At 36.3% G+C, this 21,076-nt stretch overlaps 8 non-coding genes across 8 annotated transcripts; all 8 read left to right on the forward strand.

Moving 5' to 3' along the window:
* Positions 1–3,152: 3,152 nt before the first annotated feature.
* Positions 3,153–3,225, forward strand: TRNAH-AUG (transfer RNA histidin (anticodon AUG)). Its single transcript has one exon. It is a non-coding gene; the product is annotated as a tRNA-His (tRNA).
* A 586-nt stretch (positions 3,226–3,811) lies between these two features.
* On the forward strand, positions 3,812–3,883 carry TRNAH-GUG (transfer RNA histidin (anticodon GUG)). The gene has a single exon. It is a non-coding gene; the product is annotated as a tRNA-His (tRNA).
* Positions 3,884–4,310: 427 nt separating this feature from the next.
* TRNAR-ACG (transfer RNA arginine (anticodon ACG)) lies at positions 4,311–4,383 on the forward strand. Its single transcript has one exon. It is a non-coding gene; the product is annotated as a tRNA-Arg (tRNA).
* Positions 4,384–5,466: 1,083 nt separating this feature from the next.
* Positions 5,467–5,539, forward strand: TRNAC-GCA (transfer RNA cysteine (anticodon GCA)). The gene has a single exon. It is a non-coding gene; the product is annotated as a tRNA-Cys (tRNA).
* Positions 5,540–11,794: 6,255 nt separating this feature from the next.
* Positions 11,795–11,867, forward strand: TRNAR-ACG (transfer RNA arginine (anticodon ACG)). The gene has a single exon. It is a non-coding gene; the product is annotated as a tRNA-Arg (tRNA).
* A 585-nt stretch (positions 11,868–12,452) lies between these two features.
* On the forward strand, positions 12,453–12,524 carry TRNAH-GUG (transfer RNA histidin (anticodon GUG)). The gene has a single exon. It is a non-coding gene; the product is annotated as a tRNA-His (tRNA).
* Positions 12,525–13,029: 505 nt separating this feature from the next.
* Positions 13,030–13,101, forward strand: TRNAH-GUG (transfer RNA histidin (anticodon GUG)). Its single transcript has one exon. It is a non-coding gene; the product is annotated as a tRNA-His (tRNA).
* A 2,161-nt stretch (positions 13,102–15,262) lies between these two features.
* Positions 15,263–15,335, forward strand: TRNAR-ACG (transfer RNA arginine (anticodon ACG)). The gene has a single exon. It is a non-coding gene; the product is annotated as a tRNA-Arg (tRNA).
* The last annotated feature ends 5,741 nt before the right edge of the window (positions 15,336–21,076 follow it).

Here is a 21,076-nt window from a genome sequence, read left to right on the forward strand (position 1 = left end):
ACATAAATTCTGGAATTCAGGAAAGAAGAATGTTTGGGCTCTGTCTGAGTAAGTTCATTACAGTTTTGAAAGATCTTTTAGCAGTCACAAGGATTATTGTACCTAAAACATTTTTGGGAAACAATCCCTGCAGATAGTGTACATTCAATTTCCAAAATGTGATTCTGTATATACTTCAATAACCATAAAACTCAAAAACTGGCTCAAAAACTGGAAAGACACTTCAATTACTACAAGACACCCGGGACAGTGGGCAATGGATAACGTGTGTGACTATGGATCTGTAGATTGTAGGTTCAACTCTTACCTGGCTCGCTTAAATTGCCGTGATCGTATAGTGGTTAGTACTCTGCGTTGTGGCCGCAGCAACCCCGGTTCGAATCCGGTTCACGGCATTTTGATTTTGTTTCTCAATCATCCATTTTTTCACAATACTGAATCTTAAGAAAATTTCAGAAAGTAAGCAGATTCTTTGAAGGTGCTTGCACTATTTGTGTTTAATGCTTATTATAAAGCTATCTTAACATGCTTTGAATAATTTAATTGTGAATTATTGTACTAAAGTACTGGGAATTTGACATAAATTCTAGAATTCAGGAAAGAAGAATGTTTGGGCTTCCTTCTGAGTAAGTTCATCACATTTTTGAAATATCTTTTAGCAGTCACAATTATTATTTTACCTAAAACGTTTTTGGGAAACAATCCCTGCAGATAGTCTACAGTCAATTTCCAAAATGTGATTCTGTATATACTTCAATAACCATAAAACTCTGAAAATAGGCTCAAAAACAGGAAAGACACTTCAATTACTACAAAACACGTGGGCCAGTGGTGCAATGGATAACGCGTCTGACTACGGATCAGAAGATTGTAGGTTCGACACCTACCTGGCTCGCTTATATTGCCTTGATCGCATAGTGGTTAGTACTCTGCATTGTGGCCGTAGCAACCCTGGTTCGAAAACAGGTCACGGCATTTTGATTTTGTTTCTCAATCATCCATTTTTTCACAAAACTCAATCTTAAGAAAATTTCAGAAAGTAAGCAGATTCTTTGAAGGTGCTTGCCCTATTTGTGTTTAATGCTTATTATAAAGCTATCTTAACATGCTTTGAATAATTTAATTGTGAATTATTTTACTAAAGGACTGGGAATTTGACATAAATTCTGGAATTCAGGAAAGAAGAATGTTTGTGCTCTGTCTGAGTAAGTTCATTACATTTTTGAAAGATCTTTTAGCAGTCACAAGGATTTTTGTACCTAAAACGTTTTTGGGAATCAATCCCTGCAGATAGTGTACAGTCAATTTCCAAAATGTGATTCTGTATATACTTCAATAACCATAAAACTTTAAAACAGGCTCAAAAACAGGAAAGACACTTCAATTACTACAGGGCACCTGGGCCAGTGGCGCAATGTATAACGTGTCTGACTATGGATCATAAGTTTCTAGGTTCGACTCCTACCTGGCTCGCTTACATTGCCGTGATCGTATAGTGGTTAGTACTCTGCGTTGTGGCCGCAGCAACCCCGGTTCGAACCGGGTCACGGCATTTTGATTTTGTTTCTCAATCATCCATTTTTTCACAATACTGAATCTTAAGAAAATTTCAGAAAGTAAGCAGATTCTTTGAAGGTGCTTGCACTATTTGTGTTTAATGCTTATTATAAAGCTATCTTAACATGCTTTGAATAATTTAATTGTGAATTATTGTACTAAAGTACTTGGAATTTGACATAAATTCTAGAATTCAGGAAAGAAGAATGTTTGGGCTTCCTTCTGAGTAAGTTCATCACATTTTTGAAATATCTTTTAGCAGTCACAATTATTATTTTACCTAAAACGTTTTTGGGAAACAATCCCTGCAGATAGTGTACAGTCAATTTCCAAAATGTGATTCTGTATACACTTCAATAACCATAAAACTCTGAAAATAGGCTCAAAAACAGGAAAGACACTTCAATTTCTACAAATCACTTGGGCCAGTGGTGCAATGGATAACGCTTGATTCTGAATACGGATTCTGACTACGGATCAGAAGATTGTAGGTTCGACTCCTACCTGGCTCGCTTATATTGCCTTGATCGTATAGTGGTTAGTACTCTGAGTTGTGGCCGCAGCAACCCCGGTTCGAAAACAGGTCATGGCATTTTGATTTTGTTTCTCAATCATCCATTTTTTCACAATACTGAATCTTAAGAAAATTTCAGAAAGTAAGCAGATTCTTTGAAGGTGCTTGCACTATTTGTGTTTAATGCTTATTATAAAGCTATCTTAACATGCTTTGAATAATTTAATTGTGAATTATTTTAATAAAGGACTGGGAATTTGACATAAATTCTGGAATTCAGGAAAGAAGAATGTTTGGGCTCTGTCTGAGTAAGTTCATTACAGTTTTGAAAGATCTTTTAGCAGTCACAAGGATTATTGTACCTAAAACATTTTTGGGAAACAATCCCTGCAGATAGTGTACATTCAATTTCCAAAATGTGATTCTGTATATACTTCAATAACCATAAAACTCAAAAACTGGCTCAAAAACTGGAAAGACACTTCAATTACTACAAGACACCCGGGACAGTGGGCAATGGATAACGTGTGTGACTATGGATCTGTAGATTGTAGGTTCGACTCTTACCTGGCTTGCTTAAATTGCCGTGATCGTATAGTGGTTAGTACTCTGCGTTGTGGCCGCAGCAACCCGGTTCGAATCCGGGTCACGGCATTTTGATTTTGTTTCTCAATCATCCATTTTTTCACAATACTGAATCTTAAGAAAATTTCAGAAAGTAAGCAGATTCTTTGAAGGTGCTTGCACTATTTGTGTTTAATGCTTATTATAAAGCTATCTTAACATGCTTTGAATAATTTAATTGTGAATTATTGTACTAAAGTACTGGGAATTTGACATAAATTCTAGAATTCAGGAAAGAAGAATGTTTGGGCTTCCTTCTGAGTAAGTTCATCACATTTTTGAAATATCTTTTAGCAGTCACAATTATTATTTTACCTAAAACGTTTTTGGGAAACAATCCCTGCAGATAGTCTACAGTCAATTTCCAAAATGTGATTCTGTATATACTTCAATAACCATAAAACTCTGAAAATAGGCTCAAAAACAGGAAAGACACTTCAATTACTACAAAACACGTGGGCCAGTGGTGCAATGGATAACGCGTCTGACTATGGATCAGAAGATTGTAGGTTCGACACCTACCTGGCTCGCTTATATTGTCTTGATCGCATAGTGGTTAGTACTCTGCATTGTGGCCGTAGCAACCCTGGTTCGAAAACAGGTCACGGCATTTTGATTTTGTTTCTCAATCATCCATTTTTTCACAAAACTCAATCTTAAGAAAATTTCAGAAAGTAAGCAGATTCTTTGAAGGTGCTTGCCCTATTTGTGTTTAATGCTTATTATAAAGCTATCTTAACATGCTTTGAATAATTTAATTGTGAATTATTTTACTAAAGGACTGGGAATTTGACATAAATTCTGGAATTCAGGAAAGAAGAATGTTTGTGCTCTGTCTGAGTAAGTTCATTACATTTTTGAAAGATCTTTTAGCAGTCACAAGGATTTTTGTACCGAAAACGTTTTTGGGAATCAATCCCTGCAGATAGTGTACAGTCAATTTCCAAAATGTGATTCTGTATATACTTCAATAACCATAAAACTTTAAAACAGGCTCAAAAACAGGAAAGACACTTCAATTACTACAGGGCACCTGGGCCAGTGGCGCAATGTATAACGTGTCTGACTATGGATCATAAGTTTCTAGGTTCGACTCCTACCTGGCTCGCTTACATTGCCGTGATCGTATAGTGGTTAGTACTCTGCGTTGTGGCCGCAGCAACCCCGGTTCGAATCCGGGTCACGGCATTTTGATTTTGTTTCTCAATCATCCATTTTTTCACAATACTGAATCTTAAGAAAATTTCAGAAAGTAAGCAGATTCTTTGAAGGTGCTTGCACTATTTGTGTTTAATGCTTATTATAAAGCTATCTTAACATGCTTTGAATAATTTAATTGTGAATTATTGTACTAAAGTACTTGGAATTTGACATAAATTCTAGAATTCAGGAAAGAAGAATGTTTGGGCTTCCTTCTGAGTAAGTTCATCACATTTTTGAAATATCTTTTAGCAGTCACAATTATTATTTTACCTAAAACGTTTTTGGGAAAGAATCCCTGCAGATAGTGTACAGTCAATTTCCAAAATGTGATTCTGTATACACTTCAATAACCATAAAACTCTGAAAATAGGCTCAAAAACAGGAAAGACACTTCAATTTCTACAAATCACTTGGGCCAGTGGCGCAATGGATAACGCGTCTGACTACGGATCAGAAGATTGTAGGTTCGACTCCTACCTGGCTCGCTTATATTGCCTTGATCGTATAGTGGTTAGTACTCTGAGTTGTGGCCGCAGCAACCCCGGTTCGAAAACAGGCCACGGCATTTTGATTTTGTTTCTCAATCATCCATTTTTTCACAATACTGAATCTTAAGAAAATTTCAGAAAGTAAGCAGATTCTTTGAAGGTGCTTGCACTATTTGTGTTTAATGCTTATTATAAAGCTATCTTAACATGCTTTGAATAATTTAATTGTGAATTATTTTAATAAAGGACTGGGAATTTGACATAAATTCTGGAATTCAGGAAAGAAGAATGTTTGGGCTCTGTCTGAGTAAGTTCATTACAGTTTTAAAAGATCTTTTAGCAGTCACAAGGATTATTGTACCTAAAACATTTTTGGGAAACAATCCCTGCAGATAGTGTACAGTCAATTTCCAAAATGTGATTCTGTATATACTTCAATAACCATAAAACTCTGAAAACAGGCTCAAAAACAGGAAAGACACTTCAATTACTACAAGGCAACTGGCCGGTGGCGCAATGGATAACGCGTCTGACTACGGATCAGAAGATTGTTGGTTCAATTCCTACCTGGCTTGCTTATATTTCCATGATTGTACAGTGGTTAGTACTCTGCGTTGTGGCCGCAGCAACTACGGTGCGAAAATGGGTCTTGGCATTATGATTTTGGTTCTCAATCATCCATTTTTTCACAATACTGAATCTTAAGAAAATTTCAGAAAGTAAGAAGATTCTTTGAAGGTGCTTGCACTATTTGTTTTTAATGCTTATTATAAAGCTTTCTTAACATGCTTTGAATAATTTAATTGTGAATTATTGTACTAAAGGACTGGGAATTTGACATAAATTCTGGAATTCAGGAAAGAAGAATGTTTGGGCTCTGTCTGAGTAAGTTCATCACATTTTTTAAAGATCTTTTAGCAGTCACAAGGATTATTTTACCTAAAACATTTTAGGGAAACAATCCCTGCAGATAGTGTACAGTCAATTTCCAAAATGTGATTCTGTATATACTTCAATAACCATAAAACTCCAAAACTGGCTCAAAAACAGGAAAGACACTTCAATTGCTACAGGGCACCTGGGCCAGTGGCGCAATGGATAACGTGTCTGACTGCAGATCATAAGTTTGTAGGTTCGACTCCTACCTGGCTCGCTTAAATTGACGTGATCGTATAGTGGTTAGTACTCTGCGTTGTGGCCGCAGCAACCCCGGTTTGAAAACAGGTCACGGCATTTTGATTTTGTTTCTCAATCATCCATTTTTTCACAATACTGAATCTTAAGAAAATTTCAGAAAGTAAGCAGATTCTTTGAAGGTGCTTGCACTATTTGTGCTTAATGCTTATTATAAAGCTATCTCAACATGCTTTGAATAATTTAATTGTGAATTATTTTAATAAAGGACTGGGAATTTGACATAAATTCTGGAATTCAGGAAAGAAGAATGTTTGGGCTCTGTCTGAGTAAGTTCATTACATTTTTGAAAGATCTTTTAGCAGTCACAATGATTATTGTACCTAAAACGTTTTTGGGAATCAATCCCTGCAGATAGTGTACAGTCAATTTCCAAAATGTGATTCTGTATACACTTCAATAACCATAAAACTCTGAAAATAGGCTCAAAAACAGGAAAGACACTTCAATTACTACAAAACACGTGGGCCAGTGGCGCAATGGATAATGCGTCTGACTACGGATCAGAAGATTGTAGGTTTGACTCCTGCCTTGATCGTATAGTGGTTAGTACTCTGCGTTGTGGCCGCAGCAATCCTGGTTCGAAAACAGGTCACGGTATTTTGATTTTGTTTCTCAATCATCCAGTTTTTCACAATACTGAATCTTAAGAAAATTTTAGAAAGTAAGCAGATTCTTTGAAGGTGCTTGCACTATTTGTGTTTAATGCTTATTATAAAGCTATCTTAACATGCTTTCAATAATTTAATTGTGAATTATTTTAATAAAGGACTGGGAATTTGACATAAATTCTGGAATTCAGGAAAGAAGAATGTTTGGGCTCTGTCTGAGTAAGTTCATTAAATTTTTGAAAGATCTTTTAGCAGTCACAAGGATTATTGTACCTAAAACATTTTTGGGAAACAATCCCTGCAGATAGTGTACAGTCAATTTCCACAATGTGATTCTGTATATACTTCATTAACCATAAAACTCTGAAAACAGGCTCAAAAACAGGAAAGACACTACAATTACTACAAGACAATTGGGCCGGTGGCGCAATGGATAACGCGTCTGACTACGGATCAGAAGATTGTTGGTTCACTTCTTACCTGGCTCGCTTATATTTCCATGATTGTACAGTGGTTAGTACTCTGCGTTGTGGCCGCAGCAACAACGGTTCGAAATAGGGTCACGGCATTATGATTTTGTTTCTCAATCATCCATTTTTTCACAATACTGAATCTTAAGAAAATTTCAGAAAGTAAGCAGATTCTTTGAAGGTGCTTGCACTATTTGTGTTTAATGCTTATTATAAAGCTATCTTAACATGCTTTGAATAATTTAATTGTGAATTATTGTACTAAAGGACTGGGAATTTGACTTAAATTCAGGAATTCAGGAAAGAAGAATGTTTGGGCTCTGTCTGAGTAAGTTCATTAAATTTTTCAAAGATCTTTTAGGAGTCACAAGGATTATTGTACCTAAAACGTTTTTGGGAAACAATCCCTGCAGATAGTGTACAGTCAATTTCCAAAATGTGATTCTGTATATACTTCAATAACCATAAAACTCTGAAAACAGGCTCTGAAACAGGAAAGACACTTCAATTACTACAAGACACCTGGGGCAGTGGGCAATGGATAACGCGTCTGACTATGGATCTGAAGATTGTAGGTTCGACTCCAACCTGGCTCGCTTAAATTGCCGTGATCGTATAGTGGTTAGTACTCTGCGTTGTGGCCCCAGCAACCCTGGTTCGAATCCGGGTCACGGCATTTTGATTTTGTTTCTCAATCATCCATTTTTTCACAATACTGAATCTTAAGAAAATTTCAGAAAGTAAGCAGATTCTTTGAAGGTGCTTGCACTATTTGTGTTTAATGCTTATTATAAAGCTATCTTAACATGCTTTGAATAATTTAATTGTGAATTATTTTACTAAAGGACTGGGAATTTGACATAAGTTCTGGAATTCAGGAAAGAAGAATGTTTGGGCTCTGTCTGAGTAAGTTCATTAAATTTTTGAAAGATCTTTTAGCAGTCACAAGGATTACTGTACCTAAATCGTTTTTGGGAATCAATCCCTGCAGATAGTGTACAGTCAATTTCCAAAATGTGATTCTGTATGTACTTCAATAACCATAAAACTCTGAAAAAAGGCTCAAAAACAGGAAAGACACTTCAATTACTACAAAACACGTGGGCCAGTGGCGCAATGGATAACGCGTCTGACTATGGATCAGAAGATTGTAGGTTTGACTCCTACATGGCTTGCTTATATTGCCTTGATCGTATAGTGGTTAGTACTCTGAGTTGTGGCCACAGCAACCCCGGTTCGAAAACAGGTCACGGCATTTTGATTTTGTTTCTCAATCATCCATTTTTTCACAATACTGAATCTTAAGAAAATTTCAGAAAGTAAGAAGATTCTTTGAAGGTGCTTGCACTATTTGTGTTTAATGCTTATTATAAAGCTATCTTAACATGCTTTGAATAATTTAATTGTGAATTATTTTAATAAAGGACTGGGAATTTGACATAAATTCTGGAATTCAGGAAAGAAGAATGTTTGGGCTCTGTCTGAGTAAGTTCATTACATTTTTGAAAGATCTTTTAGCAGTCACAATGATTATTGTACCTAAAACGTTTTGGGAATCAATCCCTGCAGATAGTGTACAGTCAATTTCCAAAATGTGATTCTGTATACACTTCAATAACCATAAAACTCTGAAAATAGGCTCAAAAACAGGAAAGACACTTCAATTACTACAAAACACGTGGGCCAGTGGCGCAATGGATAATGCGTCTGACTACGGATCAGAAGATTGTAGGTTTGACTCCTGCCTTGATCGTATAGTGGTTAGTACTCTGCGTTGTGGCCGCAGCAATCCTGGTTCGAAAACAGGTCACGGTATTTTGATTTTGTTTCTCAATCATCCAGTTTTTCACAATACTGAATCTTAAGAAAATTTTAGAAAGTAAGCAGATTCTTTGAAGGTGCTTGCACTATTTGTGTTTAATGCTTATTATAAAGCTATCTTAACATGCTTTCAATAATTTAATTGTGAATTATTTTAATAAAGGACTGGGAATTTGACATAAATTCTGGAATTCAGGAAAGAAGAATGTTTGGGCTCTGTCTGAGTAAGTTCATTAAATTTTTGAAAGATCTTTTAGCAGTCACAAGGATTATTGTACCTAAAACATTTTTGGGAAACAATCCCTGCAGATAGTGTACAGTCAATTTCCACAATGTGATTCTGTATATACTTCATTAACCATAAAACTCTGAAAACAGGCTCAAAAACAGGAAAGACACTTCAATTACTACAAGACAATTGGGCCGGTGGCGCAATGGATAACGCGTCTGACTACGGATCAGAAGATTGTTGGTTCACTTCTTACCTGCCTCGCTTATATTTCCATGATTGTATAGTGGTTAGTACTCTGCGTTGTGGCCGCAGCAACAACGGTTCGAAATAGGGTCACGGCATTATGATTTTGTTTCTCAATCATCCATTTTTTCACAATACTGAATCTTAAGAAAATTTCAGAAAGTAAGCAGATTCTTTGAAGGTGCTTGCACTATTTGTGTTTAATGCTTATTATAAAGCTATCTTAACATGCTTTGAATAATTTAATTGTGAAATATTGTACTAAAGGACTGGGAATTTGACTTAAATTCAGGAATTCAGGAAAGAAGAATGTTTGGGCTCTGTCTGAGTAAGTTCATTAAATTTTTCAAAGATCTTTTAGGAGTCACAAGGATTATTGTACCTAAAACGTTTTTGGGAAACAATCCCTGCAGATAGTGTACAGTCAATTTCCAAAATGTGATTCTGTATATACTTCAATAACCATAAAACTCTGAAAACAGGCTCTGAAACAGGAAAGACACTTCAATTACTACAAGACACCTGGGACAGTGGGCAATGGATAACGCGTCTGACTATGGATCTGAAGATTGTAGGTTCGACTCCAACCTGGCTCGCTTAAATTGCCGTGATCGTATAGTGGTTAGTACTCTGCGTTGTGGCCCCAGCAACCCTGGTTCGAATCCGGGTCACAGCATTTTGATTTTGTTTCTCAATCATCCATTTTTTCACAATACTGAATCTTAAGAAAATTTCAGAAAGTAAGCAGATTCTTTGAAGGTGCTTACACTATTTGTGTTTAATGCTTATTATAAAGCTATCTTAACATGCTTTGAATAATTTAATTGTGAATTATTTTACTAAAGGACTGGGAATTTGACATAAGTTCTGGAATTCAGGAAAGAAGAATGTTTGGGCTCTGTCTGAGTAAGTTCATTAAATTTTTGAAAGATCTTTTAGCAGTCACAAGGATTACTGTACCTAAATCGTTTTTGGGAATCAATCCCTGCAGATAGTGTACAGTCAATTTCCAAAATGTGATTCTGTATGTACTTCAATAACCATAAAACTCTGAAAAAAGGCTCAAAAACAGGAAAGACACTTCAATTACTACAAAACACGTGGGCCAGTGGCGCAATGGATAACGCGTCTGACTACGGATCAGAAGTTTGTAGGTTTGACTCCTACCTGGCTTGCTTATATTGCCTTGATCGTATAGTGGTTAGTACTCTGAGTTGTGGCCGCAGCAACCCCGGTTCGAAAACAGGTCACGGCATTTTGATTTTGTTTCTCAATCATCCATTTTTTCACAATACTGAATCTTAAGAAAATTTCAGAAAGTAAGCAGATTCTTTGAAGGTGCTTGCACTATTTGTGTTTAATGCTTATTATAAAGCTATCTTAACATGCTTTGAATAATTTAATTGTGAATTATTTTAATAAAGGACTGGGAATTTTGACATAAATTCTGGAATTCAGGAAAGAAGAATGTTTGGGCTTTGTCTGAGTAAGTTCATTACAGTTTTGAAAGATCTTTTAGCAGTCACAAGGATTATTGTACCTAAAACATTTTTGGGAAACAATCCCTGCAGATAGTGTACATTCAATTTCCAAAATGTGATTCTGTATATACTTCAATAACCATAAAACTCCAAAACTGGCTCAAACACTGGAAAGACACTTCAATTACTACAAGACACCCGGGACAGTGGGCAATGGATAACGTGTGTGACTATGGATCTGTAGATTGTAGGTTCGACTCTTACCTGGCTCGCTTAAATTGCCGTGATCGTATAGTGGTTAGTACTCTGCGTTGTGGCCGCAGCAACCCCGGTTCGAATCCGGTTCACGGCATTTTGATTTTGTTTCTCAATCATCCATTTTTTCACAATACTGAATCTTAAGAAAATTTCAGAAAGTAAGCAGATTCTTTGAAGGTGCTTGCACTATTTGTGTTTAATGCTTATTATAAAGCTATCTTAACATGCTTTGAATAATTTAATTGTGAATTATTGTACTAAAGGACTGGGAATTTGACTTAAATTCAGGAATTCAGGAAAGAAGAATGTTTGGGCTCTGTCTGAGTAAGTTCATTAAATTTTTCAAAGATCTTTTAAGAGTCACAAGGATTATTGTACCTATAACGTTTTTGGGAAACAATCCCTGCAGATAGTGTACAGTCAATTTCCAAAATGTGATTCTGTATATACTTCAATAACCATAAAACTCTGAAAACAGGCTCTGAAACAGGAAAGACACTTCAATTACTACAAGACACCTGGGACAGTGGGCAATGGATAACGCGTCTGACTATGGATCTGAAGATTGTAGGTTCGACTCCAACCTGGCTCGCTTAAATTGCCGTGATCGTATAGTGGTTAGTACTCTGCGTTGTGGCCCCAGCAACCCTGGTTCGAATCCGGGTCACGGCATTTTGATTTTGTTTCTCAATCATCCATTTTTTCACAATACTGAATCTTAAGAAAATTTCAGAAAGTAAGCAGATTCTTTGAAGGTGCTTGCACTATTTGTGTTTAATGCTTATTATAAAGCTATCTTAACATGCTTTGAATAATTTAATTGTGAATTATTTTACTAAAGGACTGGGAATTTGACATAAGTTCTGGAATTCAGGAAAGAAGAATGTTTGGGCTCTGTCTGAGTAAGTTCATCACATTTTTGAAATATCTTTTAGCAGTCACAATTATTATTTTACCTAAAACGTTTTTGGGAAACAATCCCTGCAGATAGTGTACAGTCAATTTCCAAAATGTGATTCTGTATACACTTCAATAACCATAAAACTCTGAAAATAGGCTCAAAAACAGGAAAGACACTTCAATTTCTACAAATCACTTGGGCCAGTGGCGCAATGGATAACGCGTCTGACTACGGATCAGAAGATTGTAGGTTCGACTCCTACCTGGCTCGCTTATATTGCCTTGATCGTATAGTGGTTAGTACTCTGAGTTGTGGCCGCAGCAACCCCGGTTCGAAAACAGGTCATGGCATTTTGATTTTGTTTCTCAATCATCCATTTTTTCACAATACTGAATCTTAAGAAAATTTCAGAAAGTAAGCAGATTCTTTGAAGGTGCTTGCACTATTTGTGTTTAATGCTTATTATAAAGCTATCTTAACATGCTTTGAATAATTTAATTGTGAATTATTTTAATAAAGGACTGGGAATTTGACATAAATTCTGGAATTCAGGAAAGAAGAATGTTTGGGCTCTGTCTGAGTAAGTTCATTACAGTTTTGAAAGATCTTTTAGCAGTCACAAGGATTATTGTACCTAAAACATTTTTGGGAAACAATCCCTGCAGATAGTGTACATTCAATTTCCAAAATGTGATTCTGTATATACTACAATAACCATAAAACTCCAAAACTGGCTCAAAAACTGGAAAGACACTTCAATTACTACAAGACACCCGGGACAGTGGGCAATGGATAACGTGTGTGACTATGGATCTGTAGATTGTAGGTTCGACTCTTACCTGGCTTGCTTAAATTGCCGTGATCGTATAGTGGTTAGTACTCTGCGTTGTGGCCGCAGCAACCCCGGTTCGAATCCGGGTCACGGCATTTTGATTTTGTTTCTCAATCATCCATTTTTTCACAATACTGAATCTTAAGAAAATTTCAGAAAGTAAGCAGATTCTTTGAAGGTGCTTACACTATTTGTGTTTAATGCTTATTATAAAGCTATCTTAACATGCTTTGAATAATTTAATTGTGAATTATTTTAATAAAGGACTGGGAATTTGACATAAATTCTTGAATTCAGGAAAGAATAATGTTTGGGCTCTGTCTGAGTAAGTTCATTACAGTTTTGAAAGATCTTTTAGCAGTCACAAGGATTATTGTACCTAAAACATTTTTGGGAAACAATCCCTGCAGATAGTGTACATTCAATTTCCAAAATGTGATTCTGTATATACTACAATAACCATAAAACTCCAAAACTGGCTCAAAAACTGGAAAGACACTTCAATTACTACAAGACACCCGGGACAGTGGGCAATGGAGAACGTGTGTGACTATGGATCTGTAGATTGTAGGTTCGACTCTTACCTGGCTTGCTTAAATTGCCGTGATCGTATAGTGGTTAGTACTCTGCGTTGTGGCCGCAGCAACCCCGGTTCGAATCCGGGTCACGGCATTTTGATTTTGTTTCTCAATCATCCATTTTTTCACAATACTGAATCTTAAGAAAATTTCAGAAAGTAAGCAGATTCTTTGAAGGTGCTTACACTATTTGTGTTTAATGCTTATTATAAAGCTATCTTAACATGCTTTGAATAATTTAATTGTGAATTATTTTACTAAAGGACTGGGAATTTGACATAAGTTCTGGAATTCAGGAAAGAAGAATGTTTGGGCTCTGTCTGAGTAAGTTCATTAAATTTTTGAAAGATCTTTTAGCAGTCACAAGGATTACTGTACCTAAATCGTTTTTGGGAATCAATCCCTGCAGATAGTGTACAGTCAATTTCCAAAATGTGATTCTGTATGTACTTCAATAACCATAAAACTCTGAAAAAAGGCTCAAAAACAGGAAAGACACTTCAATTACTACAAAACACGTGGGCCAGTGGCGCAATGGATAACGCGTCTGACTACGGATCAGAAGATTGTAGGTTTGACTCCTACCTGGCTTGCTTATATTGCCTTGATCGTATAGTGGTTAGTACTCTGAGTTGTGGCCGCAGCAACCCCGGTTCGAAAACAGGTCACGGCATTTTGATTTTGTTTCTCAATCATCCATTTTTTCACAATACTGAATCTTAAGAAAATTTCAGAAAGTAAGCAGATTCTTTGAAGGTGCTTGCACTATTTGTGTTTAATGCTTATTATAAAGCTATCTTAACATGCTTTGAATAATTTAATTGTGAATTATTTTAATAAAGGACTGGGAATTTTGACATAAATTCTGGAATTCAGGAAAGAAGAATGTTTGGGCTTTGTCTGAGTAAGTTCATTACAGTTTTGAAAGATCTTTTAGCAGTCACAAGGATTATTGTACCTAAAACATTTTTGGGAAACAATCCCTGCAGATAGTGTACATTCAATTTCCAAAATGTGATTCTGTATATACTTCAATAACCATAAAACTCCAAAACTGGCTCAAACACTGGAAAGACACTTCAATTACTACAAGACACCCGGGACAGTGGGCAATGGATAACGTGTGTGACTATGGATCTGTAGATTGTAGGTTCGACTCTTACCTGGCTCGCTTAAATTGCCGTGATCGTATAGTGGTTAGTACTCTGCGTTGTGGCCGCAGCAACCCCGGTTCGAATCCGGTTCACGGCATTTTGATTTTGTTTCTCAATCATCCATTTTTTCACAATACTGAATCTTAAGAAAATTTCAGAAAGTAAGCAGATTCTTTGAAGGTGCTTGCACTATTTGTGTTTAATGCTTATTATAAAGCTATCTTAACATGCTTTGAATAATTTAATTGTGAATTATTGTACTAAAGGACTGGGAATTTGACTTAAATTCAGGAATTCAGGAAAGAAGAATGTTTGGGCTCTGTCTGAGTAAGTTCATTAAATTTTTCAAAGATCTTTTAGGAGTCACAAGGATTATTGTACCTATAACGTTTTTGGGAAACAATCCCTGCAGATAGTGTACAGTCAATTTCCAAAATGTGATTCTGTATATACTTCAATAACCATAAAACTCTGAAAACAGGCTCTGAAACAGGAAAGACACTTCAATTACTACAAGACACCTGGGACAGTGGGCAATGGATAACGCGTCTGACTATGGATCTGAAGATTGTAGGTTCGACTCCAACCTGGCTCGCTTAAATTGCCGTGATCGTATAGTGGTTAGTACTCTGCGTTGTGGCCCCAGCAACCCTGGTTCGAATCCGGGTCACGGCATTTTGATTTTGTTTCTCAATCATCCATTTTTTCACAATACTGAATCTTAAGAAAATTTCAGAAAGTAAGCAGATTCTTTGAAGGTGCTTGCACTATTTGTGTTTAATGCTTATTATAAAGCTATCTTAACATGCTTTGAATAATTTAATTGTGAATTATTTTACTAAAGGACTGGGAATTTGACATAAGTTCTGGAATTCAGGAAAGAAGAATGTTTGGGCTCTGTCTGAGTAAGTTCATCACATTTTTGAAATATCTTTTAGCAGTCACAATTATTATTTTACCTAAAACGTTTTTGGGAAACAATCCCTGCAGATAGTGTACAGTCAATTTCCAAAATGTGATTCTGTATACACTTCAATAACCATAAAACTCTGAAAATAGGCTCAAAAACAGGAAAGACACTTCAATTTCTACAAATCACTTGGGCCAGTGGCGCAATGGATAACGCGTCTGACTACGGATCAGAAGATTGTAGGTTCGACTCCTACCTGGCTCGCTTATATTGCCTTGATCGTATAGTGGTTAGTACTCTGAGTTGTGGCCGCAGCAACCCCGGTTCGAAAACAGGTCATGGCATTTTGATTTTGTTTCTCAATCATCCATTTTTTCACAATACTGAATCTTAAGAAAATTTCAGAAAGTAAGCAGATTCTTTGAAGGTGCTTGCACTATTTGTGTTTAATGCTTATTATAAAGCTATCTTAACATGCTTTGAATAATTTAATTGTGAATTATTTTAATAAAGGACTGGGAATTTGACATAAATTCTGGAATTCAGGAAAGAAGAATGTTTGGGCTCTGTCTGAGTAAGTTCATTACAGTTTTGAAAGATCTTTTAGCAGTCACAAGGATTATTGTACCTAAAACATTTTTGGGAAACAATCCCTGCAGATAGTGTACATTCAATTTCCAAAATGTGATTCTGTATATACTACAATAACCATAAAACTCCAAAACTGGCTCAAAAACTGGAAAGACACTTCAATTACTACAAGACACCCGGGACAGTGGGCAATGGATAACGTGTGTGACTATGGATCTGTAGATTGTAGGTTCGACTCTTACCTGGCTCGCTTATATTTCCATGATTGTACAGTGGTTAGTACTCTGCATTGTGGCCGCAGCAACCACGGTTCGAAAGTGGGTCACTTCAATTACTACAGGGCACCTGGGCCAGTGGCGCAATGGATAACGCGTCTGACTACGGATCAGAAAATTGTAGGATAGACTCCTACCTAGCTCACTTAAATTGTCATGATTGTATAGAGGTTAGTACTCTGCGTTGTGGCCGCAGTAACCCTGGTTCGAATCCGGGTCACCGCATTTTGATTTTGTTTCTCTATCATCCATTTTTTCACAATACTGAATCTTGAGAAAATTTCAGAAAATAAGCAGATTCTTTGAAGGTGCTTGCACTATTTGTGTTTAATGCTTATTATTAAGCTATCTTAACATGCTTTGAATAATTTAATTGTGAATTATTGTACTAAAGGACTGGGAATTTGACTTAAATTCTGGAATTCAGGAAAGAAGAATGTTTGGGCTCTGTCTGAGTAAGTTCATTACATTTTTGAAAGATCTTTTAGCATTCACAAGGATTATTGTACCTAAAACGTTTTTGGGAAACAATCACTGCAGATAGTGTACAGTCAATTTCCAAAATGTGATTCTGTATATACTTCAATAACCATAAAACTCTAAAACAGGCTCAAAAACAGGAACGACACTTCAATTATTACAGGGCACCTGGGCCAGTGGCGCAATGGATAATGTGTCTGACTATGGATCATAAGTTTGTAGGTTCAACTTCTACCTGGCTCGCTTATATTTCCATGATCGTATAGTGGTTAGTACTCTGCGTTGTGGCCGCAGCAACCCCGGTTCGAAAACAGGTCACAGCATTTTAATTTTGTTTCACAATCATGCATTTTTTCACAATACTGAATCTTAAGAAAATTTCAGAAAGTAAGCAGATTCTTTGAAGGTGCTTGCACTATTTGTGTTTAATGCTTAATATAAAGCTATCTTAACATGCTTTGAATAATTTAATTGTGAATTATTTTACTAAAGGACTAGGAATTTGACATAAATTCTGGAATTCAGGAAAGAAGAATGATTCGGCTCTGTCTGAGTAAGTTCATTAAATTTTTGAAAGATCTTTTAGGAGTCACAAGGATTATTGTACCTAAAACGTTTTTGGGAAACAATCCCTGCAGATAGTGTACAGTCAATTTCCAAAATGTGATTCTATATATACTTCAATAACCATAAAACTCTGAAAACTGGCTCAGAAACAGGAAAGACACTTCAATTACTACAAGACACCTGGGACAGTGGGCAAAGGATAACGTGTCTGACTATGGATCTGATGATTGTAGATTCACCTCCTACCAGGCTCGCTTAAATTGCCGTGATCGTATAGTGGTTAGTACTCTGCGTTGTGGCTGCAGCAACCCAGGTTCGAAAACGGGTCACAGCATTTTGATTTTGTTTCACAATCATCCATTTTTTCACAATACTGAATCTTAAGAAAATTTCAGAAAGTAAGCAGATTCTTTGAAGGTGCTTGCACTATTTGTGTTTAATGCTTATTATAAAGCTATCTTAACATGCTTTGAATAATTTAATTGTGAATTATTGTACTAAAGGACTGGGAATTTGACATTAATTCTGGAATTCAGGAAAGAAGAATGTTTGGGCTCTGTCTGAGTAAGTTCATCACATTTTTTAAAGATCTTTTAGCAGTCACAAGGATTATTTTACCTAAAACGTTTTTGGGAAACAATCCCTGCAGATAGTGTAGAGTCAATTTCCAAAATGTGATTCTGTATATACTTCAATAACCATAAAATTCTGAAAACAGGCTCAAAAACAGGAAAGACACTTCAATTACTACAAGACACCGGGGACAGTGGGCAATGGATAACGTGTCTGACTATGGATCTGTAAATTGTAGGTTCGACTCCTACCTGGCTCGCTTAAATTGCCATGATCGTATAGTGGTTAGTTCTCTGCGTTGTGGCCGCAGCAACCCCGGTTCGAATCCGGGTCACGGCATTTTGATTTTGTTTCTCAATCATCCATTTTTTCACAATACTGAATCTTAAGAAAATTTCAGAAAGTAAGCAGATTCTTTGAAGGTGCTTGCACTATTTGTGTTTAATGCTTATTATAAAGCTATCTTAACATGCTTTGAATAATTTAATTGTGAATTATTGTACTAAAGGACTGGGAATTTGACATAAATTCTGGAATTCAGGAAAGAAGAATGTTTGGGCTCTGTCTGAGTAAGTTCATTACATTTTTGAAAGATCTTTTAGCAGTCACAAGGATTATTGTACCTAAAACGTTTTTGGGAAACAATCCCTGCAGATAGTGGACAGTCAATTTCCAAAATGTGATTCTGTATATACTTCAATAACCATAAAACTCCAAAACTGGCTCAAAAACAGGAAAGACACTTCAATTACTACAGGGCACCTGGGCCAGTGGCGCAATGGATAACGTGTCTGACTACGGATCATAAGTTTGTAGGTTCAACTCCTACCTTGCTCGCTTAAATTTCAGTGATCATAAAGTGGTTAGTACTCTGCGTTGTGGCCGCAGCAACCCCGGTTCGAAAACAGGTCACAGCATTTTAATTTTGTTTCACAATCATGCATTTTTCCACAATACTGAATCTTAAGAAAATTTCAGAAAGTAAGCAGATTCTTTGAAGGTGCTTGCACTATTTGTGTTTAATGCTTATTATAAAGCTATCTTAACATGCTTTGAATAATTTAATTGTGAATTATTTTAATAAAGGACTGGGAATTTGACATAAATTCTGGAATTCAGGAAAGAAGAATGTTTGGGCTCTGTCTGAGTAAGTTCATTACATTTTTGAAAGATCTTTTAGCAGTCACAAGGATTATTGTACCTAAAACATTTTTGGGAAACAATCCCTGCAGAGAGTGTACAGTCAATTTCCAAAATGTGATTCTGTATATACTTCAATAACCATAAAACTCTGAAAACAGGCTCAAAAACAGGAAAGACACTTCAATTACTCCAAGACAACTGGGCCGGTGGCGCAATGGATAACGCGTCTGACTACGGATCAGAAGATTGTTGGTTCAATTCTTACCTGGCTCGATTATATTTCCATGATTGTACAGTGGTTAGTACTCTGCATTGTGGCCGCAGCAACCACGGTTCGAAAGTGGGTCACTTCAATTACTACAGGGCACCTGGGCCAGTGGCGCAATGGATAACGCGTCTGACTACGGATCAGAAAATTGTAGGATAGACTCCTACCTAGCTCACTTAAATTGTCATGATTGTATAGAGGTTAGTACTCTGCGTTGTGGCCGCAGTAACCCTGGTTCGAATCCGGGTCACCGCATTTTGATTTTGTTTCTCTATCATCCATTTTTTCACAATACTGAATCTTGAGAAAATTTCAGAAAATAAGCAGATTCTTTGAAGGTGCTTGCACTATTTGTGTTTAATGCTTATTATTAAGCTATCTTAACATGCTTTGAATAATTTAATTGTGAATTATTGTACTAAAGGACTGGGAATTTGACTTAAATTCTGGAATTCAGGAAAGAAGAATGTTTGGGCTCTGTCTGAGTAAGTTCATTACATTTTTGAAAGATCTTTTAGCATTCACAAGGATTATTGTACCTAAAACGTTTTTGGGAAACAATCACTGCAGATAGTGTACAGTCAATTTCCAAAATGTGATTCTGTATATACTTCAATAACCATAAAACTCTAAAACAGGCTCAAAAACAGGAACGACACTTCAATTATTACAGGGCACCTGGGCCAGTGGCGCAATGGATAATGTGTCTGACTATGGATCATAAGTTTGTAGGTTCAACTTCTACCTGGCTCGCTTATATTTCCATGATCGTATAGTGGTTAGTACTCTGCGTTGTGGCCGCAGCAACCCCGGTTCGAAAACAGGTCACAGCATTTTAATTTTGTTTCACAATCATGCATTTTTTCACAATACTGAATCTTAAGAAAATTTCAGAAAGTAAGCAGATTCTTTGAAGGTGCTTGCACTATTTGTGTTTAATGCTTAATATAAAGCTATCTTAACATGCTTTGAATAATTTAATTGTGAATTATTTTACTAAAGGACTAGGAATTTGACATAAATTCTGGAATTCAGGAAAGAAGAATGATTCGGCTCTGTCTGAGTAAGTTCATTAAATTTTTGAAAGATCTTTTAGGAGTCACAAGGATTATTGTACCTAAAACGTTTTTGGGAAACAATCCCTGCAGATAGTGTACAGTCAATTTCCAAAATGTGAATCTATATATACTTCAATAACCATAAAACTCTGAAAACTGGCTCAGAAACAGGAAAGACACTTCAATTACTACAAGACACCTGGGACAGTGGGCAAAGGATAACGTGTCTGACTATGGATCTGATGATTGTAGATTCACCTCCTACCAGGCTCGCTTAAATTGCCGTGATCGTATAGTGGTTAGTACTCTGCGTTGTGGCTGCAGCAACCCAGGTTCGAAAACGGGTCACAGCATTTTGATTTTGTTTCACAATCATCCATTTTTTCACAATACTGAATCTTAAGAAAATTTCAGAAAGTAAGCAGATTCTTTGAAGGTGCTTGCACTATTTGTGTTTAATGCTTATTATAAAGCTATCTTAACATGCTTTGAATAATTTAATTGTGAATTATTGTACTAAAGGACTGGGAATTTGACATTAATTCTGGAATTCAGGAAAGAAGAATGTTTGGGCTCTGTCTGAGTAAGTTCATCACATTTTTTAAAGATCTTTTAGCAGTCACAAGGATTATTTTACCTAAAACGTTTTTGGGAAACAATCCCTGCAGATAGTGTAGAGTCAATTTCCAAAATGTGATTCTGTATATACTTCAATAACCATAAAATTCTGAAAACAGGCTCAAAAACAGGAAAGACACTTCAATTACTACAAGACACCGGGGACAGTGGGCAATGGATAACGTGTCTGACTATGGATCTGTAAATTGTAGGTTCGACTCCTACCTGGCTCGCTTAAATTGCCAAGATCGTATAGTGGTTAGTTCTCTGCGTTGTGGCCGCAGCAACCCCGGTTCGAATCCGGGTCACGGCATTTTGATTTTGTTTCTCAATCATCCATTTTTTCACAATACTGAATCTTAAGAAAATTTCAGAAAGTAAGCAGATTCTTTGAAGGTGCTTGCACTATTTGTGTTTAATGCTTATTATAAA

The sequence above is a fragment of the Taudactylus pleione genome, unplaced genomic scaffold (assembly GCF_031769625.1).
Source record: "Taudactylus pleione unplaced genomic scaffold, aTauple2 ptg000551l, whole genome shotgun sequence".
Classification (NCBI taxonomy): domain Eukaryota; kingdom Metazoa; phylum Chordata; class Amphibia; order Anura; family Myobatrachidae; genus Taudactylus; species Taudactylus pleione.